This window comes from Bombina bombina, chromosome 2 (assembly GCF_027579735.1).
Source record: "Bombina bombina isolate aBomBom1 chromosome 2, aBomBom1.pri, whole genome shotgun sequence".
NCBI lineage: Eukaryota > Metazoa > Chordata > Amphibia > Anura > Bombinatoridae > Bombina > Bombina bombina.
The window spans coordinates 728,216,704-728,244,500 of NC_069500.1; positions in this window are offsets into that span (position 1 = coordinate 728,216,704).

Below are 27,797 nucleotides of genomic sequence, written 5' to 3' on the forward strand. Positions count from 1 at the left end.
GTTAGTCTGTAACTTGAAAGGTAAAAACAAAATGGCGCCTAATGGTGTAGACAAACGGCTAGATTACGAGTTTTGTGGTATGGCTTTTAACGGTGAAAAAATGGCCATTACACTGGAATGGCCAGTAACGCATATTACGAGTCGCGGCGGTATAGCTATACTAAGCATTTTAGCCTGTAACGCAACGTCCATTCTGAACTCAAAAACATGAGTGTGGTATTTTCCTAGCGCCAGTATTACAGGTTGTGCTTTCAGGCTAAAAATCTTGCGTTACAGCCTATACCGACACAATCCATACCCCGATCTGAGAGCAGTAGTTATGGATTTTGTGTAACAAAAATGTTTCACAAAACTCATAACTAAAATGTTACAAAGTATAATAACACCCATAAACTACCTATTAACCCCTAAAATGCCACCCTCCCACATTGCAAACACTATATTAAACCTATTAACCCCTAATCTGCTGCCGACGCAGATCGCGACTATTAAATAAAGTTATTAACCCCTAATCTGCCGCCCACCCACATTGCCAACACTATTTAAATATATTAAACCCTAAACCGCCGCTCCCCAACATCACCGACACTAAATAAAGCTTTTACCTCTAAACCGCCAGCCCCCTACTTCGTAACTACTAAACTAAACCTATTAACCCCTAAACTGCTGGCCCTTCACATGGCAAAACACTAAATTAAACTATTAACCCCTAGACCTAACACCCCCATAACTTATTAAAATTACAATATAACTATCTTAAAATAAATAAAAACTTACCTGTGAAATAAAAAAAAAAACTAAGTTTAAACTATAAATTTACCTAACATTACTATTCTAATAAAATAAAAAAACTACCAATTAAAATATCTAATTTACAAATGAAAAAAAAAACACTACTAAAATTTTTTAAAAATCTAAAATTACGGGGGGAGTGGCTAAGAACTGGCCATGATCGGTCGCTTTTCATGAAGCTCCTGGGGCTATCTCTCTATTTTACTAGTTATACGGTGTTTATCTCATACTCTACCTAAAGCAATCTACTACTACTTATCTAGTAATTATGAGCTGAACCACAATGTGCTTATAATAGTACCCAAGACCTGAACTAGCCAGTGCTAATCTTAGGCCCAGCAGATTCTACGTCGACAACCCGTGTATATGGTGTGGTACAGAATTAGATCTGAGGACTTTACTTCCGACTTAATTACACCACTTCGACTATTACTTTGCATTACTAACCGGGTAAAGAGACGGCTTGTAATTCTGTAATTTACTATCTAACCCCCCCCCCCCCCCCCGGTTTCCGGGTACAACGGGCCTACCTAACTATTGCATCGCAGGATGGAGGATTTCCAAACGACTCTCACCGCATTGCTCCTTGATCTAGGTCAGAAGATGGATAGCAGGGTTTGCCGAACTTAAAGCCTGCATGTTAGAGGCCCGCTTAAAAGATGGCGCCTAACGACCTCCGCGATCTGAGTACAATACCACTGAACTATTTTTTTATTACCCGACCTGAAGAGTGTGGGCAAGCTCTGGACGCTATCGCTAATAAGACAGAAACACATATAAGCAACTCAGAAGCGTCTACTATAGCCCATCCACACCGCTCTCATTCAGTTTTGAGAGAGACCTGGAAAACGAGTGCCACTTTACTCCCAGATAAGGTACATCCGATATGCTCCCAACTACCCTCCTTCACCTTAACCCTAAACAAGGAGATGTTACTCACTCTCTCACCTCTGGTGTCCTTGTCAGGGGATGCGGCCGGTTCCCGAGCGAGGCACCCAGAGCTTCAGAAATATATAGCTCCAGAGTTTTCAAGTGAGCGAGAAGGGACTTTAACATCTGTCTCTATAAGTCGGAGCATAGCGGAGACCTCCCTGGTTCCTTTGTGGGTTATGGATGTTGCTGTTAACGAAGAAGGTGATCTATGCCGCAGTGGGTTTGATCTGGATAATAGCAAGGAGCGGGGCCTCCATAGGAGCGGTCTTAACCCAAATCGCAACGGCATAGGTTGACTGCAGAGAGGACTTTATTGGGACATACTAAACTGCATATTGGGATGATGGGATGATGGGATGATTGGCTGCAATACTAAACACTATCACTAGATGTCATTATACTTTTTACACACATTCATGGTAATGAATCTGCTGTAACTCAAAATATGTTGTTCTTTTCTGCACTGCTTGATACTAAGTTGCAAACAGAAGGTGCAAATGTTTAACTATTCACTTGCTGACATATATACAGTTGTATAATGGAATCACATTAAATAATATAATAGAAAAATACTTTTGTAGGACTACATTACTAATTTAATATAATACATGTATGTGAAAAGCAAAACCTTATACCTGTTTTGATAGGAACCTGTGAATAGATGTTTTAAACATGGCGATTATGGGTTACACATGCCAAGGAAAATTTTAATTTCTGATAAGAATATGGTTGTAACTATTTTTCTACATGGGGATTATGGGTGAAATATAATGGTTACACATGCAAAAAAAACACATTTGACCTGTTTCTGACAGGAATATGGTAATAATAATTTTTATACATGGGGATTATGGGTGAAATATCATGGTTACACATGCAGAGGAAAACATTTGACCTGTTTCTAAAAGGAATATGGATATAATTATTTTTATACATGGGGATTATGGGTGAAATTTCATGGTTACATATGCAGAGGAACACATTTGACTTGTTTCTGATAGGAATATCGTTATAATTATTTTTCTACATGGGGATTATGGGTGAAATTTCATGGTTACATATGCAGAGGAACACATTTGACCGGTTTCTGATAGGAATATCGTTATAATTATTTTTCTACATGGGGATTATGGGTGAAATATAATGGTTACACTTGCAGAGGAACACATTTGACCTGTTTCTGATAGGAATATGGTTATAATTATTTTTATACATGGGGATTATGGGTGAAATATCATGGTTACACATGCAGAGGAACACATTTCACCTGTTTCTGATAGGAATATGGTTCTAATTATTGTTATACATGGGGATTATGGGTGAAATATAATGGTTACACATGCAGAGGAACACATTTGGCCTGTTTCTGATAGGAATATGGTAATAATAATTTTTATACATGGGGATTATGGGTGAAATATCATGGTTACACTTGCAGAGGAACACATTTGACCTGTTTCTGAAAGGAATATGGTTCTAATTATTTTTATACATGGGGATTATGGGCGAAATATAATGGTTACACTTGCAGAGGAACACATTTGACCTGTTTCTGAAAGGAATATGGTTCTAATTATTTTTATACATGGGGATTATGGGCGAAATATAATGGTTACACTTGCAGAGGAACACATTTGACATGTTTCTGATAGGAATATGGATATAATTATTTTTATACATGGGGATTATGGGTGAAATATCATGGTTACACTTGCAGAGGAAAAAATTTGACCTGTTTCTGATAGGAATATGGATATAATTATTTTTATACATAGGGATTAAGGGTGAAATTTCATAGTTACCTATGCAGAGAAACACATTTGACCTGTTTCTGATAGGAATATGGTTATAATTATTTTTCTACATGGGGATTATGGGTGAAATATCATGGTTACACATGCAAAAGAACACATTTGACCGGTTTCTGATTCAAATATGGTTATAATTTTTTTTTATACATGGGGATTATGGGTGAAATATCATGGTTACACATGCAGAGGAACACATATGACCTGTTTCTGATAGGAATATGGTTCTAATTATTTTTATATATGGGGATTATGGGTAAAATATCATGGTTACACATGCAGAGAAACACATTTGACCTGTTTCTGATAGGAATATGGTAATAATAATTTTTATACATGGGGATTATGGGCGAAATATAATGGTTACACTTGCAGAGGAACAAATTTGACCTGTTTCTGAAAGGAATATTGTTATAATTATTTTTATACATGGGGATTATGGGTGAAATATCATGGTTACACTTGCAGAGGAAAACATTTGACCTGTTTCTGATAGGAATATGGATATAATTATTTTATACATAGGGATTATGGGTGAAATTTCTTGGTTACATATGCAGAGGAACACATTTGACCTGTTTCTGATAGGAATATGGTTATAATTATTTTTATACATGGGTATTATGGGTGAAATATCATGGTTACACATGCAAAAGAACACATTTGACCGGTTTCTGATAGGAATATGGTTATAATTATTTTTATACATGGGGATTATGGGTGAAATATCATGGTTACACATGCAGAGGAACACATTTGACCTGTTTCTGATAGGAAAATGGTTCTAATTATTTTTTATATATGGGGATTATGGGTAAAATATCATGGTTACACATGCAGAGAAACACATTTGACCTGTTTCTGATAGGAATATGGTTCTAATTATTGTTATACATGGGGATTATGGGTGAAATATAATGGTTACACATGCAGAGGAACACGTTTGACCTGTTTCTGACAGGAATATCGTTATAATTATTTTTCTACATGGGGATTATGGGTGAAATATAATGGTTACACTGGCAGAGGAACACATTTGACCTGTTTCTGATAGGAATTTGTTTATAATTATTTTTCTACATGGGGATTATGGGTAAAATATCATGGTTACACTTGCAGAGGAACACATTTGACCTGTTTCTGGAATATCGTTATAATTATTTTTATACATGGGGATTTTGGGTGAAATATTATGGTTACACTTGCAGAGGAACACATTTGGCCTGTTTCTGATAGGAATATGGTAATAATAATTTTTATACATGGGGATTATGGGTGAAATATCATGGTTACACTTGCAGAGGAACACATTTGACCTGTTTCTGAAAGGAATATGGTTCTAATTATTTTAATACATGGGGATTATGGGCGAAATATAATGGTTACACTTGCAGAGGAACACATTTGACCTGTTTCTGAAAGGAATATGGTTCTAATTATTTTTATACATGGGGATTATGGGCGAAATATAATGGTTACACTTGCAGAGGAACACATTTGACATGTTTCTGATAGGAATATGGATATAATTATTTTTATACATGGGGATTATGGGTGAAATATCATGGTTACACTTGCAGAGGAAAACATTTGACCTGTTTCTGATAGGAATATGGATATAATTATTTTTATACATAGGGATTAAGGGTGAAATTTCATAGTTACCTATGCAGAGAAACACATTTGACCTGTTTCTGATAGGAATATGGTTATAATTATTTTTCTACATGGGGATTATGGGTGAAATATCATGGTTACACATGCAAAAGAACACATTTGACCGGTTTCTGATTCAAATATGGTTATAATTTTTTTTTATACATGGGGATTATGGGTGAAATATCATGGTTACACATGCAGAGGAACACATATGACCTGTTTCTGATAGGAATATGGTTCTAATTATTTTTATATATGGGGATTATGGGTAAAATATCATGGTTACACATGTAGAGAAACACATTTGACCTGTTTCTGATAGGAATATGGTAATAATAATTTTTATACATGGGGATTATGGGCGAAATATAATGGTTACACTTGCAGAGGAACAAATTTGACCTGTTTCTGAAAGGAATATTGTTATAATTATTTTTTTACATGGGGATTATGGGCGAAATATAATGGTTACACTTGCAGAGGAACACAACTGACCTGTTTCTGGTAGGAATATGGATATAATTATTTTTATACATGGGGATTATGGGTGAAATATCATGGTTACACTTGCAGAGGAAAACATTTGACCTGTTTCTGATCGGAATATGGATATAATTATTTTTATACATGGGGATTATGGGTGAAATTTCATGGTTACATATGCAGAGGAACACATTTGACCTGTTTCTGATAGGAATATCGTTATAATTATTTTTCTACATGGGGATTATGGGTGAAATATCATGGTTACACATGCAAAAGAACACATTTGACAAGTTTCTGATAGGAATATGGTTATAATTATTTTTATACATGGGGATTATGGGTGAAATATCATGGTTACACATGCAGAGGAACACATTTCACCTGTTTCTGATAGGAATATGGTTATAATTATTTTTAAACATACAAAAGAAGGAACTCAGTAGTGCTAAAACAAATGCGTGAGAAACCATACTTTGTATAGAGTATGTAATCAACAGGTGTGTTCTAACTTTTAACCAATAGGATTTTAGGTATGAGTATTTAGAGAGGTGTGTCACATAGCACTATAGGCTATGACTACGGCTCTCAGCCGAAACGCGTAAGCCAAACAGTGCCACACCTGGTATGCTTTTACTTGTGACTGCCATTCGTTTTTAATCTGAGTTTGAAATAAAGACGTTTTAATTATACTCTCCAGGACTACCGCTTCTCTATATTTCTACATTTTGCCAGTGTATCCTGGACTGTTAAGCTGTTAAGCTGTGGGGAGGTGTGTGCGTGCAGCTAATAGTGATTGGTGATTCTTCAGTATCGGTACTTTCCACGGATTGGTTACTGCTGATTGACGCTCTGACTAGCCAATAGGATCTAGCGCTCATCGAAGAGGAGAGACGCTGTACATCTGCAGACCCACGAGGACGCCAAGCAGCTGAGCCGGTGAAGAAACGAGCACTCGGAGATGGTATAAGGTACCCGTGCAAAGTGTCCGGTATAGTAAGCAGGCTTGGGCAACAGTGGGGGATTTATCTTGACCAATTCGCCTATGCAGCTACCTATAAAAGTCTCCTTAAGCTGTCATACAGTTTGGATTACACTGCACTATTAACTATCAGCTGACCTTAAGTGGTTTCTCACGCATTTGTTTTAGCACTACTGAGTTCCTTCTTTTGTATGTTTGATTATTTGGGTACTTTACTGGCAGTACCAACACTCAGTAGTAGCGCCCGTTACACACACAAAGTAAAGTCTTAAGCTCCCCACAGTAATATGGACGAAATGGCTCACACCTCTATACACCCTCCTATACAGCAATTTTACTCTCTGATGCCCTATTCAGCAAGATATGAAGGGACTGCTAGTAGTGAAGTGATATTTTCTGAGGACAAAAGTGTACTAGCACTTAGCTCACTCTTTGACATGATGGAAGATCTGCTGATTAAGGAATCCAAACTCCAGTGGGATATTTGGACAATTGAGAAATACCGATCATTACAAATGATCCCCAGAGGTCTACGTATTTTTAAATTTCCAACCTTTGATGTGGACTGTAATGACAAAGACTTTGTGGAAGAATGGAACAAAGTATTATCCAATTGCTCACTTAATCTGATGCTTCTTATGTTACAATACAAAGTTAAGCAACTCGATAAAATTAAGTCAGAAATTGCAGAGTTACAGGCAGAACTTAATTTGCGCAGCACAGTATCTGATTTTGCCAAATTTGACAACATCCTTAGAGGTATCTTAGCTACTAGCAGATCAAATATCATGGAGAGGAAACACACTAAATTTTTGAGAGATAAGAATGATTATCTTAATAATACAGTGTATATATGGAGTAAAAAACAAAGATCTACATTTAGACAAAATCAGCCCAGATTTGGGGGGAGAGGAAGGGGACGTAGGAACAGACACAGACAGACGAATAACAATAGAAATGTAACGTTCTCTGGAAGTGATACTGAGTATAGTACAGATGGTAGTGATGAAATATCAAACATTCAAACATCAAGTGTAACTACAAGTATTAATACTAGTGAACCTCAGTGTATAGGAGAGATACAAAGCAACTCACTACCTGCACAGAGGTCTATAATCACTCCCCCACCACATATAGTAGAGACACCCTATAATATAACTCCCCAAACGAATTCTAACTATTCTATGTATCCTATACCTGTATCCCAGCCAGGTCTACATGTTAATGCCACACAAACAGGAAATATAGGCCTTATGGAACAGGTTTTTCCCCAGGACCAGATCCCACACAAAGGGGGAGGGAGGAAGTCCAAAACACAATCTTATCACAACTCACAGGCACAGCAGAGATACCAGCTGAGACAAGTCAAATCAATCACAAAGTACAAATAGATGCTACATATAGTAATGTTATCAACTTGTCATCTACATTGCTTACTGTTGATCAATTAAAAGTACTTAGTCTGGGGCTCAATTTTTCACCTACCAATGACTTCGATGTGTTCAAAACCTTATTGGATCTCAATAAATTTACTAGAAACATAACCTTAAAAAAATATTTTTCATCAACTAGTGAAGCCAGTGATAATGAACAACAGGGGACTTCGACTTATAATGAGTCTCTCTCCTTCTCACAAACATGTGATGTAGTCTCTTTGCAACAATTACAGTCAGAATCTATTCATAACACGCAAGGCACTCTTAATAGAGGCCCCCTGATGAAGGGAAAATCTACTTTTTACCCCATACAGGTTAGGGGTAATGTTATAGAAACTTTTTACAACAGGGTTGAACAAGATCTTATTGCTCTCAAACAGTCCAAGAAACGACCTAAAAGCAACCTAGGTTTCAGGGAAAGAGCAGCAGTCAAAGAGTTAAAAGATAACTCCAGTATCACCATAAGAAAAGCCGATAAAGGAGGTATGACTGTTGTTCTTGACCGTGAAACTTATGTTGCTGAAGCATTAAGGCAACTTAACAATAGGGAGGAATATTCCATCCTTAAAGGTGACCCCACCTCTGTCTTCAGGAGGGAGCTTGTGGATCTTTTGGATGAGGGTGTGGAATCAGGGTTCATTGATCCAACTACCTTTGCATACCTGGTCCCTGATTTTCCTAAAATTCCTGCCTTCCACCACTTTCCTAAGGTCCACAAGTCCCTCTTTGAAGTTAAAGGTCGCCCAATTGTAAGTGGGGTTGATTCCCTACTGTGCAATTTATCCGAGTGGGTGGACAGCATCCTACAGCCAATGGTTATTTCATTACCCTCGCATTTGCGAGATACTAAACATGTTTTACAGTTAATGAAAAATGTAGTCTGGACATCACAATCCAGATGGTTAACTGTGGATGCTGTCTCACTCTACTCCTGTATACCCCATGACACAGGTTTGAAGGCAATTTGTTTTTTCTTAGACAACTTTGGTAATTACACTGAAGATTTCAATTGTTTCATTGTGAAAGTTGTGGGGTTCCTCCTTACACATAATTTTTTTGTGTTCGAGGGGGTGTACTATCTCCAAAGGTGTGGAACAGCGATGGGGGCTAAATTTGCCCCATCCTATGCTAATCTGTTCCTAGGATTCTGGGAGTTCTTCCACATCTTTGGAGATAGTAACCCTTTCCGTGTCTATATATCTACATATCGAAGATATATAGACGATCTGATCTTCATATGGACAGGAACCCAACAACAAGCTTTAGAATTCTGTTCAACCCTTAATTCAAATGACATGAATCTCAAATTTACATTTGAATTTAATGACATAAGTGCTAATTTTTTAGATCTTACCCTTATAGGGCTCCCAGATGGCAGAGTTAAAACAGTTTCCTATAGGAAACCCATCTCAGGGAATGCAGTCCTATTTGGGACTAGCTGCCATCCGAAACATGTCCCAGAAGCAATTGCTAAAGGGGAGATGATCAGATTAAAAAGAAACTGTTCAGATGACAGCGACTTCAAGACATTAGCCAGGGACCTTGAATCTAGGCTTCAACAACGCAGATATCCAAAAAAAGCCATTTGTAAGGCCAAACATTTGGTGAGCTCCAAAACCAGAGATAGCCTTCTGGTAGATAGACAAATAAATGATTCTAAGCCCTTTGATGGAGTGACGTTTGTCACCACTCACAGTGGACAATACAATGACATTTGTTCCATTATACGCAAGCACTTTAAAATCCTCAATGCAGATGATAAACTAATTGAAATGGTTAAAAGTGGTGTAAGGTGTGCATATAGGAAAGGTCCCACACTGGGCTCCCAGCTATCTCCAACTATGTTGCCCACTAAGACTAATGATGCTTGTGCGTGGATCAGACATCAGGGCATGCATAAATGCGGCCACAGAAAATGCAAACCGTGTGACTTTGTACGCACTGGAAATACATTTACAAGTTATGTTACAGGGAAAACATTTAACATCAAAACACTCTTAAATTGCACATGTACTAATGTGATTTATGTACTCAACTGCTCCTCATGTAAAATTCAATACATAGGTCTCACCTCCAGAGATGTAAACACCAGAATTAGGGAACACCTTTCCTCTTTTACTACAGTTAAATCGAGTACCCCTGTAGTCCAGCATTTCGGGGTCTACCATGGAGGGAACCTTTCTTCCTTTTCTTGGAGTGCTATAGAAAGGGTTCACAGACCTAAAAGGGGAGGTTCCATAGATCGCATGCTGGAGTTGAGAGAAGCCCATTGGATTTTTACAATGGGCACTCGTATTCCAAATGGGCTCAACTCCAAGTATGATATCATGAATTTGTGGTAACTGGTTTGGGCTCCCTAGCTCTCTGTGAGCTACTCCTATGCATGTCACATTTACCGGTTTAGGACGCGGTAATCTCTCTTGCGCTATTCAGGCATTTGATTTCATTTTTTCATATATACTTTACCCTTGGATAATCATGTAACTTAGAAATTTTAACCCATATTATTGCTTATGATTAAGATTTATCATTATGTTATAGGGTTAGGGTCCGCCTGAACAGTATTAGACTTTTCAATGTGTATTACAGGTTTTGACTTTTGAACCCTCATATTCTTTGTTAAAGTGAGAATATCTATAGCTAATATGGTACACATTGTACACAATGTATGTTTTGAGATTTTGCACATTGTTTATTGCACTATTTCGATTTTTGTAGGTTTGGTGTGTATTTTTCATTCTGCAATATGCTTATTCCATGTATAAGTTAATTCTGTATTTGTCAAATTCGTCAGGTTTATTGCTTAGGAGGTTCTGTTTATATTAGTTTTCTTTGTATAGAGTATGTAATCAACAGGTGTGTTCTAACTTTTAACCAATAGGATTTTAGGTATGAGTATTTAGAGAGGTGTGTCACACAGCACTATAGGCTATGACTACGGCTCTCAGCCGAAACGCGTAAGCCAAACAGTGCCACACCTGGTATGCTTTTACTTGTGACTGCCATTCGTTTTTAATCTGAGTTTGAAATAAAGACGTTTTAATTATACTCTCCAGGACTACCGCTTCTCTATATTTCTATAATTATTTTTATACATGGGGATTATGGGTGAAATATAATGGTTACACTTGCAGAGAAACACATTTGACCTGTTTCTGATAGGAATATGGTTCTAATTATTGTTATACATGGGGATTATGGGTGAAATATAACGGTTACACATGCAGAGGAACACATTTGACCTGTTTCTGAAAGGAATATGGTTATAATTATTTTTATACATGGGGATTATGGGCGAAATATAATGGTTACACTTGCAGAGGAACACATTTGACCTGTTTCTGAAAGGAATATGGTTCTAATTATTTTTATACATGGGGATTATGGGCGAAATATAATGGTTACACTTGCAGAGGAACACATTTGACATGTTTCTGATAGGAATATGGATATAATTATTTTTATACATGGGGATTATGGGTGAAATATCATGGTTACACTTGCAGAGGAAAACATTTGACCTGTTTCTGATAGGAATATGGTTATAATTATTTTTATATATGCTGATTATGGGTAAAATATCATGGTTACACATGCAGAGAAACACATTTGACCTGTTTCTGATAGCAATATGGTTCTAATTATTGTTATACATGGGGATTATGGGTGAAATATAACTCGTTACACATGCAGAGGAACACATTTGACTTGTTTCTGATAGGAATATGGTTATAATTATTTTTCTACATGGGGATTATGGGTGAAATATAATGGTTACACTTGCAGAGGAACACATTTGACCTGTTTCTGATAGGAATATGGTTATAATTATTTTTATACATGGGGATTATGGGTGAAATATCATGGTTACACATGCAGAGGAACACATTTCACCTGTTTCTGATAGGAATATGGTTCTAATTATTGTTATACATGGGGATTATGGGTGAAATATAATGGTTACACATGCAGAGGAACACATTTTACCTGTTTCTGATAGGAATATGGTAATAATAATTTTTATACATGGGGATTATGGGTGAAATATCATGGTTACACTTGCAGAGGAACACATTTGACCTGTTTCTGAAAGGAATATGGTTCTAATTATTTTTATACATGGGGATTATGGGCGAAATATAATGGTTACACTTGCAGAGGAATACATTTGACCTGTTTCTGAAAGGAATATGGTTCTAATTATTTTAATACATGGGGATTATGGGCGAAATATAATGGTTACACTTGCAGAGGAACACATTTGACCTGTTTCTGAAAGGAATATGGTTCTAATTATTTTTATACATGGGGATTATGGGCGAAATATAATGGTTACACTTGCAGAGGAACACATTTGACCTGTTTCTGATAGGAATATGGATATAATTATTTTTATACATGGGGATTATGGGTGAAATATCATGGTTACACTTGCAGAGGAAAACATTTGACCTGTTTCTGATAGGAATATGGAAATAATTATTTTTATACATAGGGATTAAGGGTGAAATTTCATAGTTACCTATGCAGAGGAACACATTTGACCTGTTTCTGATAGGAATATGGTTATAATTATTTTTCTACATGGGGATTATGGGTGAAATATCATGGTTACACATGCAAAAGAACACATTTGACCGGTTTCTGATACAAATATGGTTATCATTTTTTTATACATGGGGATTATGGGTGAAATATCATGGTTACACATGCAGAGGAACACATATGACCTGTTTCTGATAGGAATATGGTTCTAATTATTTTTATATATGGGGATTATGGGTAAAATATCATGGTTACACATGCAGAGAAACACATTTGACCTGTTTCTGATAGGAATATGGTAATAATAATTTTTATACATGGGGATTATGGGTGAAATATCATGGTTACACTTGCAGAGGAACACATTTGACCTGTTTCTGAAAGGAATATGGTTCTAATTATTTTTATACATGGGGATTATGGGCGAAATATAATGGTTACACTTGCAGAGGAACAAATTTGACCTGTTTCTGAAAGGAATATCGTTATAATTATTTTTTTACATGGGGATTATGGGCGAAATATAATGGTTACACTTGCAGAGGAAAACATTTGACCTGTTTCTGATCGGAATATGGATATAATTATTTTTATACATGGGGATTATGGGTGAAATTTCATGGTTACACTTGCAGAGGAAAACATTTGACCTGTTTCTGATCGGAATATGGATATAATTATTTTTATACATGGGGATTATGGGTGAAATTTCATGGTTACATATGCAGAGGAACACATTTGACCTGTTTCTGAAAGGAATATGGTTATAATTATTTTTATACATGGGGATTATGGGCGAAATATAATGGTTACACTTGCAGAGGAATACATTTGACCTGTTTCTGAAAGGATGGTTCTAATTATTTTAATACATGGGGATTATGGGCGAAATATAATGGTTACACTTGCAGAGGAACACATTTGACCTGTTTCTGAAAGGAATATGGTTCTAATTATTTTTATACATGGGGATTATGGGCGAAATATAATGGTTACACTTGCAGAGGAACACATTTGACATGTTTCTGATAGGAATATGGATATAATTATTTTTATACATGGGGATTATGGGTGAAATATCATGGTTACACTCACAGAGGAAAACATTTGACCTGTTTCTGATAGGAATATGGATATAATTATTTTTATACATAGGGATTAAGGGTGAAATTTCATAGTTACCTATGCAGAGGAACACATTTGACCTGTTTCTGATAGGAATATGGTTATAATTATTTTTCTACATGGGGATTATGGGAGAAATATCATGGTTACACATGCAAAAGAACACATTTGACCGGTTTCTGATACAAATATGGTTATAATTTTTTTTATACATGGGGATTATGGGTGAAATATCATGGTTACACATGCAGAGGAACACATATGACCTGTTTCTGATAGGAATATGGTTCTAATTATTTTTCTACATGGGGATTATGGGTGAAATATCATGGTTACACATGCAAAAGAACACATTTGACCGGCTTCTGATAGGAATATTTTTATAATTAATTTTATACATGGGGATTATGGGTGAAATATCATGGTTACACATGCAGAGGAACACATTTGACCTGTTTCTGATAGGAATATGGTTCTAATTATTTTTATACATGGGGATTATGGGTGAAATATAATGGTTACACTTGCAGAGGAACACATTTGACCTGTTTCTGATAGGAATATGGTTATAATTATTTTTTCTACATGGGGATTATTGGTGAAATATCATGGTTAAACTTGCAGAGGAGCACAATTGACCTATTTCTGATAGGAATATGGTTATAATTATTTTTATACATGGGGATTATGGGCGAAATATAATGTTTACACTTGCAGAGGAATACATTTGACCTGTTTCTGAAAGGAATGTGGTTCTAATTATTTTAATACATGGGGATTATGGGCGAAATATAATGGTTACACTTGCAGAGGAACACATTTGACCTGTTTCTGAAAGGAATATGGTTCTAATTATTTTTATACATGGGGATTATGGGGAAATATAATGGTTACACTTGCAGAGGAACACATTTGACCTGTTTCTGATAGGAATATGGATATAATTATTTTTATTCATGGGGATTATGGGTGAAATATCATGGTTACACTTGCAGAGGAAAACCTTTGACCTGTTTCTGATAGGAATATGGATATAATTATTTTTATACATAGGGATTAAGGGTGAAATTTCATAGTTACATATGTAGAGGAACACATTTGACCTGTTTCTGATAGGAATATGGTTATAATTATTTTTCTACATGGGGATTATGTGTGAAATATCATGGTTACAAATGCAAAAGAACACATTTGACCGATTTCTGATAGGAATATGGTTATAATTATTTTTATACATGGGGACCATGGGCGAAATATAATGGTTACACATGCAGAGGAACACATTTGACCTGTTTCTGATAGGAATATGGTTCTAATTATTTTATATATGGGGATTATGGGTAAAATATCATGGTTACACATGCAGAGAAACACATTTGACCTGTTTCTGATAGGAATATGGTAATAATAATTTTTATACATGGGGATTATGGGTGAAATATCATGGTTACACTTGCAGAGGAACACATTTGACCTGTTTCTGAAAGGAATATGGTTCTAATTATTTTTATACATGGGGATTATGGGCGAAATATAATGGTTACACTTGCAGAGGAACACATTTAACCTGTTTCTGAAAGGAATATGGTTATAATTATTTTTATACATGGGGATTATGGGCGAAATATAATGGTTACACTTGCAGAGGAACACAACTCACCTGTTTCTGATAGGAATATGGATATAATTATTTTTATACATGGGGATTATGGGTGAAATATCATGGTTACACATGCAAAAGAACACATTTGACCGGTTTCTGATAAGAATATGGTTATAATTATTTTTATACATGGGGATTATGGGTGAAATATCATGGTTACACATGCAGAGGAACACATTTCACCTGTTTCTGATAGGAATATGGTTCTAATTATTTTTATATATGGGGATTATGGGTAAAATATCATGGTTACACATGCAGAGAAACACATTTCACCTGTTTCTGATAGGAATATGGTTCTAATTATTTTTATATATGGGGATTATGGGTGAAATATAATGGTTACACATGCAGAGGAACACATTTGACCTGTTTCTGATAGGAATATGGTAATAATAATTTTTATACATGGGGATTATGGGTGAAATATCATGGTTACACTTGCAGAGGAACACATTTGACCTGTTTCTGAAAGGAATATGGTTCTAATTATTTTTATACATGGGGATTATGGGCGAAATATAATGGTTACACTTGCAGAGGAACAAATTTGACCTGTTTCTGATAGGAATATGGTAATAATAATTTTTATACATGGGGATTATGGGCGAAATATAATGGTTACACTTGCAGAGGAACAAATTTGACCTGTTTCTGAAAGGAATATTGTTATAATTATTTTTTTACATGGGGATTATGGGCGAAATATAATGGTTACACTTGCAGAGGAACACAACTGACCTGTTTCTGGTAGGAATATGGATATAATTATTTTTATACATGGGGATTATGGGTGAAATATCATGGTTACACTTGCAGAGGAAAACATTTGACCTGTTTCTGATCGGAATATGGATATAATTATTTTTATACATGGGGATTATGGGTGAAATTTCATGGTTACATATGCAGAGGAACACATTTGACCTGTTTCTGATAGGAATATCGTTATAATTATTTTTCTACATGGGGATTATGGGTGAAATATCATGGTTACACATGCAAAAGAACACATTTGACAAGTTTCTGATAGGAATATGGTTATAATTATTTTTATACATGGGGATTATGGGTGAAATATCATGGTTACACATGCAGAGGAACACATTTCACCTGTTTCTGATAGGAATATGGTTATAATTATTTTTATACATGGGGATTATGGGTGAAATATAATGGTTACACTTGCAGAGAAACACATTTGACCTGTTTCTGATAGGAATATGGTTCTAATTATTGTTATACATGGGGATTATGGGTGAAATATAACGGTTACACATGCAGAGGAACACATTTGACCTGTTTCTGAAAGGAATATGGTTATAATTATTTTTATACATGGGGATTATGGGCGAAATATAATGATTACACTTGCAGAGGAATACATTTGACCTGTTTCTGAAAGGAATATGGTTCTAATTATTTTAATACATGGGGATTATGGGCGAAATATAATGGTTACACTTGCAGAGGAACACATTTGACCTGTTTCTGAAAGGAATATGGTTCTAATTATTTTTATACATGGGGATTATGGGCGAAATATAATGGTTACACTTGCAGAGGAACACATTTGACATGTTTCTGATAGGAATATGGATATAATTATTTTTATACATGGGGATTATGGGTGAAATATCATGGTTACACTTGCAGAGGAAAACATTTGACCTGTTTCTGATAGGAATATGGTTATAATTATTTTTATATATGCTGATTATGGGTAAAATATCATGGTTACACATGCAGAGAAACACATTTGACCTGTTTCTGATAGCAATATGGTTCTAATTATTGTTATACATGGGGATTATGGGTGAAATATAACTGGTTACACATGCCAAGGAACATATTTGACCTGTCTCTGATAGGAATATGGGTATAATTATTTTTCTACATGGGGATTATGGGTGAAATAAAATGGTTACACATGCAGAGGAACACATTTGACCTGTTTCTGACAGGAATATCGTTATAATTATTTTTCTACATGGGGATTATGGGTGAAATATCATGGTTACACATGCAGAGGAACACATTTGACCTGTTTCTGATAGGAATATGGTTCTAATTATTTTTATACATGGGGATTATGGGTGAAATATAATGGTTACACATGCAGAGGAACACATTTTACCTGTTTCTGATAGGAATATGGTAATAATAATTTTTATACATGGGGATTATGGGTGAAATATCATGGTTACACTTGCAGAGGAACACATTTGACCTGTTTCTGAAAGGAATATGGTTCTAATTATTTTTATACATGGGGATTATGGGCGAAATATAATGGTTACACTTGCAGAGGAATACATTTGACCTGTTTCTGAAAGGAATATGGTTCTAATTATTTTAATACATGGGGATTATGGGCGAAATATAATGGTTACACTTGCAGAGGAACACATTTGACCTGTTTCTGAAAGGAATATGGTTCTAATTATTTTTATACATGGGGATTATGGGCGAAATATAATGGTTACACTTGCAGAGGAACACATTTGACCTGTTTCTGATAGGAATATGGATATAATTATTTTTATACATGGGGATTATGGGTGAAATATCATGGTTACACTTGCAGAGGAAAACATTTGACCTGTTTCTGATAGGAATATGGAAATAATTATTTTTATACATAGGGATTAAGGGTGAAATTTCATAGTTACCTATGCAGAGGAACACATTTGACCTGTTTCTGATAGGAATATGGTTATAATTATTTTTCTACATGGGGATTATGGGTGAAATATCATGGTTACACATGCAAAAGAACACATTTGACCGGTTTCTGATACAAATATGGTTATCATTTTTTTATACATGGGGATTATGGGTGAAATATCATGGTTACACATGCAGAGGAACACATATGACCTGTTTCTGATAGGAATATGGTTCTAATTATTTTTATATATGGGGATTATGGGTAAAATATCATGGTTACACATGCAGAGAAACACATTTGACCTGTTTCTGATAGGAATATGGTAATAATAATTTTTATACATGGGGATTATGGGTGAAATATCATGGTTACACTTGCAGAGGAACACATTTGACCTGTTTCTGAAAGGAATATGGTTCTAATTATTTTTATACATGGGGATTATGGGCGAAATATAATGGTTACACTTGCAGAGGAACAAATTTGACCTGTTTCTGAAAGGAATATCGTTATAATTATTTTTTTACATGGGGATTATGGGCGAAATATAATGGTTACACTTGCAGAGGAACACAACTGACCTGTTTCTGGTAGGAATATGGATATAATTATTTTTATACATGGGGATTATGGGTGAAATATCATGGTTACACTTGCAGAGGAAAACATTTGACCTGTTTCTGATCGGAATATGGATATAATTATTTTTATACATGGGGATTATGGGTGAAATTTCATGGTTACATATGCAGAGGAACACATTTGACCTGTTTCTGAAAGGAATATGGTTATAATTATTTTTATACATGGGGATTATGGGCGAAATATAATGGTTACACTTGCAGAGGAATACATTTGACCTGTTTCTGAAAGGATGGTTCTAATTATTTTAATACATGGGGATTATGGGCGAAATATAATGGTTACACTTGCAGAGGAACACATTTGACCTGTTTCTGAAAGGAATATGGTTCTAATTATTTTTATACATGGGGATTATGGGCGAAATATAATGGTTACACTTGCAGAGGAACACATTTGACATGTTTCTGATAGGAATATGGATATAATTATTTTTATACATGGGGATTATGGGTGAAATATCATGGTTACACTCACAGAGGAAAACATTTGACCTGTTTCTGATAGGAATATGGATATAATTATTTTTATACATAGGGATTAAGGGTGAAATTTCATAGTTACCTATGCAGAGGAACACATTTGACCTGTTTCTGATAGGAATATGGTTATAATTATTTTTCTACATGGGGATTATGGGAGAAATATCATGGTTACACATGCAAAAGAACACATTTGACCGGTTTCTGATACAAATATGGTTATAATTTTTTTTATACATGGGGATTATGGGTGAAATATCATGGTTACACATGCAGAGGAACACATATGACCTGTTTCTGATAGGAATATGGTTCTAATTATTTTTCTACATGGGGATTATGGGTGAAATATCATGGTTACACATGCAAAAGAACACATTTGACCGGCTTCTGATAGGAATATTTTTATAATTAATTTTATACATGGGGATTATGGGTGAAATATCATGGTTACACATGCAGAGGAACACATTTGACCTGTTTCTGATAGGAATATGGTTCTAATTATTTTTATACATGGGGATTATGGGTGAAATATAATGGTTACACTTGCAGAGGAACACATTTGACCTGTTTCTGATAGGAATATGGTTATAATTATTTTTTCTACATGGGGATTATTGGTGAAATATCATGGTTAAACTTGCAGAGGAGCACAATTGACCTATTTCTGATAGGAATATGGTTATAATTATTTTTATACATGGGGATTATGGGCGAAATATAATGTTTACACTTGCAGAGGAATACATTTGACCTGTTTCTGAAAGGAATGTGGTTCTAATTATTTTAATACATGGGGATTATGGGCGAAATATAATGGTTACACTTGCAGAGGAACACATTTGACCTGTTTCTGAAAGGAATATGGTTCTAATTATTTTTATACATGGGGATTATGGGGAAATATAATGGTTACACTTGCAGAGGAACACATTTGACCTGTTTCTGATAGGAATATGGATATAATTATTTTTATTCATGGGGATTATGGGTGAAATATCATGGTTACACTTGCAGAGGAAAACCTTTGACCTGTTTCTGATAGGAATATGGATATAATTATTTTTATACATAGGGATTAAGGGTGAAATTTCATAGTTACATATGTAGAGGAACACATTTGACCTGTTTCTGATAGGAATATGGTTATAATTATTTTTCTACATGGGGATTATGTGTGAAATATCATGGTTACAAATGCAAAAGAACACATTTGACCGATTTCTGATAGGAATATGGTTATAATTATTTTTATACATGGGGACCATGGGCGAAATATAATGGTTACACATGCAGAGGAACACATTTGACCTGTTTCTGATAGGAATATGGTTCTAATTATTTTATATATGGGGATTATGGGTAAAATATCATGGTTACACATGCAGAGAAACACATTTGACCTGTTTCTGATAGGAATATGGTAATAATAATTTTTATACATGGGGATTATGGGTGAAATATCATGGTTACACTTGCAGAGGAACACATTTGACCTGTTTCTGAAAGGAATATGGTTCTAATTATTTTTATACATGGGGATTATGGGCGAAATATAATGGTTACACTTGCAGAGGAACACATTTAACCTGTTTCTGAAAGGAATATGGTTATAATTATTTTTATACATGGGGATTATGGGCGAAATATAATGGTTACACTTGCAGAGGAACACATCTGACCTGTTTCTGATAGGAATATGGATATAATTATTTTTATACATGGGGATTATGGGTGAAATATCATGGTTACACATGCAAAAGAACACATTTGACCGGTTTCTGATAAGAATATGGTTATAATTATTTTTATACATGGGGATTATGGGTGAAATATCATGGTTACACATGCAGAGGAACACATTTCACCTGTTTCTGATAGGAATATGGTTCTAATTATTTTTATATATGGGGATTATGGGTAAAATATCATGGTTACACATGCAGAGAAACACATTTCACCTGTTTCTGATAGGAATATGGTTCTAATTATTTTTATATATGGGGATTATGGGTGAAATATAATGGTTACACATGCAGAGGAACACATTTGACCTGTTTCTGATAGGAATATGGTAATAATAATTTTTATACATGGGGATTATGGGTGAAATATCATGGTTACACTTGCAGAGGAACACATTTGACCTGTTTCTGAAAGGAATATGGTTCTAATTATTTTTATACATGGGGATTATGGGCGAAATATAATGGTTACACTTGCAGAGGAACAAATTTGACCTGTTTCTGATAGGAATATGGTAATAATAATTTTTATACATGGGGATTATGGGCGAAATATAATGGTTACACTTGCAGAGGAACAAATTTGACCTGTTTCTGAAAGGAATATTGTTATAATTATTTTTTTACATGGGGATTATGGGCGAAATATAATGGTTACACTTGCAGAGGAACACAACTGACCTGTTTCTGGTAGGAATATGGATATAATTATTTTTATACATGGGGATTATGGGTGAAATATCATGGTTACACTTGCAGAGGAAAACATTTGACCTGTTTCTGATCGGAATATGGATATAATTATTTTTATACATGGGGATTATGGGTGAAATTTCATGGTTACATATGCAGAGGAACACATTTGACCTGTTTCTGATAGGAATATCGTTATAATTATTTTTCTACATGGGGATTATGGGTGAAATATCATGGTTACACATGCAAAAGAACACATTTGACAAGTTTCTGATAGGAATATGGTTATAATTATTTTTATACATGGGGATTATGGGTGAAATATCATGGTTACACATGCAGAGGAACACATTTCACCTGTTTCTGATAGGAATATGGTTATAATTATTTTTATACATGGGGATTATGGGTGAAATATAATGGTTACACTTGCAGAGAAACACATTTGACCTGTTTCTGATAGGAATATGGTTCTAATTATTGTTATACATGGGGATTATGGGTGAAATATAACGGTTACACATGCAGAGGAACACATTTGACCTGTTTCTGAAAGGAATATGGTTATAATTATTTTTATACATGGGGATTATGGGCGAAATATAATGATTACACTTGCAGAGGAATACATTTGACCTGTTTCTGAAAGGAATATGGTTCTAATTATTTTAATACATGGGGATTATGGGCGAAATATAATGGTTACACTTGCAGAGGAACACATTTGACCTGTTTCTGAAAGGAATATGGTTCTAATTATTTTTATACATGGGGATTATGGGCGAAATATAATGGTTACACTTGCAGAGGAACACATTTGACATGTTTCTGATAGGAATATGGATATAATTATTTTTATACATGGGGATTATGGGTGAAATATCATGGTTACACTTGCAGAGGAAAACATTTGACCTGTTTCTGATAGGAATATGGTTATAATTATTTTTATATATGCTGATTATGGGTAAAATATCATGGTTACACATGCAGAGAAACACATTTGACCTGTTTCTGATAGCAATATGGTTCTAATTATTGTTATACATGGGGATTATGGGTGAAATATAACTCGTTACACATGCAGAGGAACACATTTGACCTGTTTCTGATAGGAATATGGTTATAATTATTTTTCTACATGGGGATTATGGGTGAAATATAATGGTTACACTTGCAGAGGAACACATTTGACCTGTTTCTGATAGGAATATGGTTATAATTATTTTTATACATGGGGATTATGGGTGAAATATCATGGTTACACATGCAGAGGAACACATTTCACCTGTTTCTGATAGGAATATGGTTCTAATTATTGTTATACATGGGGATTATGGGTGAAATATAATGGTTACACATGCAGAGGAACACATTTTACCTGTTTCTGATAGGAATATGGTAATAATAATTTTTATACATGGGGATTATGGGTGAAATATCATGGTTACACTTGCAGAGGAACACATTTGACCTGTTTCTGAAAGGAATATGGTTCTAATTATTTTTATACATGGGGATTATGGGCGAAATATAATGGTTACACTTGCAGAGGAATACATTTGACCTGTTTCTGAAAGGAATATGGTTCTAATTATTTTAATACATGGGGATTATGGGCGAAATATAATGGTTACACTTGCAGAGGAACACATTTGACCTGTTTCTGAAAGGAATATGGTTCTAATTATTTTTATACATGGGGATTATGGGCGAAATATAATGGTTACACTTGCAGAGGAACACATTTGACCTGTTTCTGATAGGAATATGGATATAATTATTTTTATACATGGGGATTATGGGTGAAATATCATGGTTACACTTGCAGAGGAAAACATTTGACCTGTTTCTGATAGGAATATGGAAATAATTATTTTTATACATAGGGATTAAGGGTGAAATTTCATAGTTACCTATGCAGAGGAACACATTTGACCTGTTTCTGATAGGAATATGGTTATAATTATTTTTCTACATGGGGATTATGGGTGAAATATCATGGTTACACATGCAAAAGAACACATTTGACCGGTTTCTGATACAAATATGGTTATCATTTTTTTATACATGGGGATTATGGGTGAAATATCATGGTTACACATGCAGAGGAACACATATGACCTGTTTCTGATGGGAATATGGTTCTAATTATTTTTATATATGGGGATTATGGGTAAAATATCATGGTTACACATGCAGAGAAACACATTTGACCTGTTTCTGATAGGAATATGGTAATAATAATTTTTATACATGGGGATTATGGGTGAAATATCATGGTTACACTTGCAGAGGAACACATTTGACCTGTTTCTGAAAGGAATATGGTTCTAATTATTTTTATACATGGGGATTATGGGCGAAATATAATGGTTACACTTGCAGAGGAACAAATTTGACCTGTTTCTGAAAGGAATATCGTTATAATTATTTTTTTACATGGGGATTATGGGCGAAATATAATGGTTACACTTGCAGAGGAACACAACTGACCTGTTTCTGGTAGGAATATGGATATAATTATTTTTATACATGGGGATTATGGGTGAAATATCATGGTTACACTTGCAGAGGAAAACATTTGACCTGTTTCTGATCGGAATATGGATATAATTATTTTTATACATGGGGATTATGGGTGAAATTTCATGGTTACATATGCAGAGGAACACATTTGACCTGTTTCTGAAAGGAATATGGTTATAATTATTTTTATACATGGGGATTATGGGCGAAATATAATGGTTACACTTGCAGAGGAATACATTTGACCTGTTTCTGAAAGGATGGTTCTAATTATTTTAATACATGGGGATTATGGGCGAAATATAATGGTTACACTTGCAGAGGAACACATTTGACCTGTTTCTGATAGGAATATGGTTATAATTATTTTTATACATGGGGATTATGGGCGAAATATAATGGTTACACTTGCAGAGGAACACATTTGACATGTTTCTGATAGGAATATGGATATAATTATTTTTATACATGGGGATTATGGGTGAAATATCATGGTTACACTCACAGAGGAAAACATTTGACCTGTTTCTGATAGGAATATGGATATAATTATTTTTATACATAGGGATTAAGGGTGAAATTTCATAGTTACCTATGCAGAGGAACACATTTGACCTGTTTCTGATAGGAATATGGTTATAATTATTTTTCTACATGGGGATTATGGGAGAAATATCATGGTTACACATGCAAAAGAACACATTTGACCGGTTTCTGATACAAATATGGTTATAATTTTTTTTATACATGGGGATTATGGGTGAAATATCATGGTTACACATGCAGAGGAACACATATGACCTGTTTCTGATAGGAATATGGTTCTAATTATTTTTCTACATGGGGATTATGGGTGAAATATCATGGTTACACATGCAAAAGAACACATTTGACCGGCTTCTGATAGGAATATTTTTATAATTAATTTTATACATGGGGATTATGGGTGAAATATCATGGTTACACATGCAGAGGAACACATTTGACCTGTTTCTGATAGGAATATGGTTCTAATTATTTTTATACATGGGGATTATGGGTGAAATATAATGGTTACACTTGCAGAGGAACACATTTGACCTGTTTCTGATAGGAATATGGTTATAATTATTTTTTCTACATGGGGATTATTGGTGAAATATCATGGTTAAACTTGAAGAGGAGCACAATTGACCTATTTCTGATAGGAATATGGTTATAATTATTTTAATACATGGGGATTATGGGCGAAATATAATGGTTACACTTGCAGAGGAACACATTTGACCTGTTTCTGAAAGGAATATGGTTCTAATTATTTTTATACATGGGGATTATGGGGAAATATAATGGTTACACTTGCAGAGGAACACATTTGACCTGTTTCTGATAGGAATATGGATATAATTATTTTTATTCATGGGGATTATGGGTGAAATATCATGGTTACACTTGCAGAGGAAAACCTTTGACCTGTTTCTGATAGGAATATGGATATAATTATTTTTATACATAGGGATTAAGGGTGAAATTTCATAGTTACATATGTAGAGGAACACATTTGACCTGTTTCTGATAGGAATATGGTTATAATTATTTTTCTACATGGGGATTATGTGTGAAATATCATGGTTACAAATGCAAAAGAACACATTTGACCAATTTCTGATAGGAATATGGTTATAATTATTTTTATACATGGGGACTATGGGCGAAATATAATGGTTACACATGCAGAGGAACACATTTGACCTGTTTCTGATAGGAATATGGTTCTAATTATTTTATATATGGGGATTATGGGTAAAATATCATGGTTACACATGCAGAGAAACACATTTGACCTGTTTCTGATAGGAATATGGTAATAATAATTTTTATACATGGGGATTATGGGTGAAATATCATGGTTACACATGCAGAGGAACACATTTGACCTGTTTCTGAAAGGAATATGGTTCTAATTATTTTTATACATGGGGATTATGGGCGAAATATAATGGTTACACTTGCAGAGGAACACATTTAACCTGTTTCTGAAAGGAATATGGTTATAATTATTTTTATACATGGGGATTATGGGCGAAATATAATGGTTACACTTGCAGAGGAACACAACTCACCTGTTTCTGATAGGAATATGGATATAATTATTTTTATACATGGGGATTATGGGTGAAATATCATGGTTACACATGCAAAAGAACACATTTGACCGGTTTCTGATAAGAATATGGTTATAATTATTTTTATACATGGGGATTATGGGTGAAATATCATGGTTACACATGCAGAGGAACACATTTCACCTGTTTCTGATAGGAATATGGTTCTAATTATTTTTATATATGGGGATTATGGGTAAAATATCATGGTTACACATGCAGAGAAACACATTTCACCTGTTTCTGATAGGAATATGGTTCTAATTATTTTTATATATGGGGATTATGGGTGAAATATAATGGTTACACATGCAGAGGAACACATTTGACCTGTTTCTGATAGGAATATGGTAATAATAATTTTTATACATGGGGATTATGGGTGAAATATCATGGTTACACTTGCAGAGGAACACATTTGACCTGTTTCTGAAAGGAATATGGTTCTAATTATTTTTATACATGGGGATTATGGGCGAAATATAATGGTTACACTTGCAGAGGAACACATTTGACCGGTTTCTGATACAAATATGGTTATAATTTTTTTTATACATGGGGATTATGGGTGAAATATCATGGTTACACATGCAGAGGAACACATATGACCTGTTTCTGATAGGAATATGGTTCTAATTATTTTTCTACATGGGGATTATGGGTGAAATATCATGGTTACACATGCAAAAGAACACATTTGACCGGCTTCTGATAGGAATATTTTTATAATTAATTTTATACATGGGGATTATGGGTGAAATATCATGGTTACACATGCAGAGGAACACATTTGACCTGTTTCTGATAGGAATATGGTTCTAATTATTTTTATACATGGGGATTATGGGTGAAATATAATGGTTACACTTGCAGAGGAACACATTTGACCTGTTTCTGATAGGAATATGGTTATAATTATTTTTTCTACATGGGGATTATTGGTGAAATATCATGGTTAAACTTGCAGAGGAGCACAATTGACCTATTTCTGATAGGAATATGGTTCTAATTATTTTTATACATGGGGATTATGGGCGAAATATAATGTTTACACTTGCAGAGGAATACATTTGACCTGTTTCTGAAAGGAATGTGGTTCTAATTATTTTTATACATGGGGATTATGGGGAAATATAATGGTTACACTTGCAGAGGAACACATTTGACCTGTTTCTGATAGGAATATGGATATAATTATTTTTATTCATGGGGATTATGGGGGAAATATCATGGTTACACTTGCAGAGGAAAACCTTTGACCTGTTTCTGATAGGAATATGGATATAATTATTTTTATACATAGGGATTAAGGGTGAAATTTCATAGTTACATATGTAGAGGAACACATTTGACCTGTTTCTGATAGGAATATGGTTATAATTATTTTTCTACATGGGGATTATGTGTGAAATATCATGGTTACAAATGCAAAAGAACACATTTGACCGATTTCTGATAG